Consider the following 856-nt stretch of genomic DNA (forward strand, 5'->3'; position numbering starts at 1 on the left):
TTTTTTTCCAACAGTTTTATTGACACATAATTTACATATCATAAAATTAAGTAGTTCATTTGTTCAAACATATTAAGGGAGAATTGGACAATCACCACCACAACTATCCTAGAGCATTCCCTCCCCCCATGGTTGATTTGCCCCTAAAATGAGCTGTGTTCCAGTGCTCCCTCCCCCCCTTCTGGCTTCATTAAGAATATTACCTGTATCCTGTGACATTGTGAAAACCTTTTAAATCTTTCTGCAATCAATGTAAAAGAACCTGTTTCTTCTATACTAATTTATGGGTTCAAGACTGAACTCTGAAACAACTCACAGGAGAAACCTGTCTGTCTTCCTTCTGCAAGTGCTTTCAGGAATAAACTTAGAATTTTCTAAGTCACCCTGGTCTGTTTTTCACTATGATTACAGGTTCTCCCAGACCCCTTGTGACCCAGCAATTCCTCTGAACACTTACCACAGTACCTTATTACTATGAATGGAATGTCTCTCTTTCTCAGAACCTGGGGCTTTCCACAGTGTGGTAATTAAGAGGCCATACTATGGATTCTAGAACAACTGGATTTAAAGAATGGCTCCACACTACTGTTATCTAGGACTTGTATGAGAGTTTAACTTCTGTGTGCTAGGTTTGTAGAAGACTACAGATAACAGTGAAAGGCTAAAATCCTTACGCAGAATCCCCAGGTAGATTAAGCCTCCATTGAATTCTTTCTGGCTGTTAACCAGGAATGTGACCAATCTTGCCTTCAAGCAGAGTACATTAAAAAGCACATTACCACCACTTGACCAGCCCAGGAGGAATAGTCTCCTGTAAGAGCTTCTCTGGGTGTGTCCTGGAAGAAGACTGCCACTC

This window comes from Echinops telfairi, unplaced genomic scaffold (genome assembly GCF_000313985.2).
Source record: "Echinops telfairi isolate 266 unplaced genomic scaffold, ASM31398v2 ScPeMD7_2010;HRSCAF=2546, whole genome shotgun sequence".
In the NCBI taxonomy this organism is placed as follows: Eukaryota; Metazoa; Chordata; class Mammalia; order Afrosoricida; family Tenrecidae; genus Echinops; species Echinops telfairi.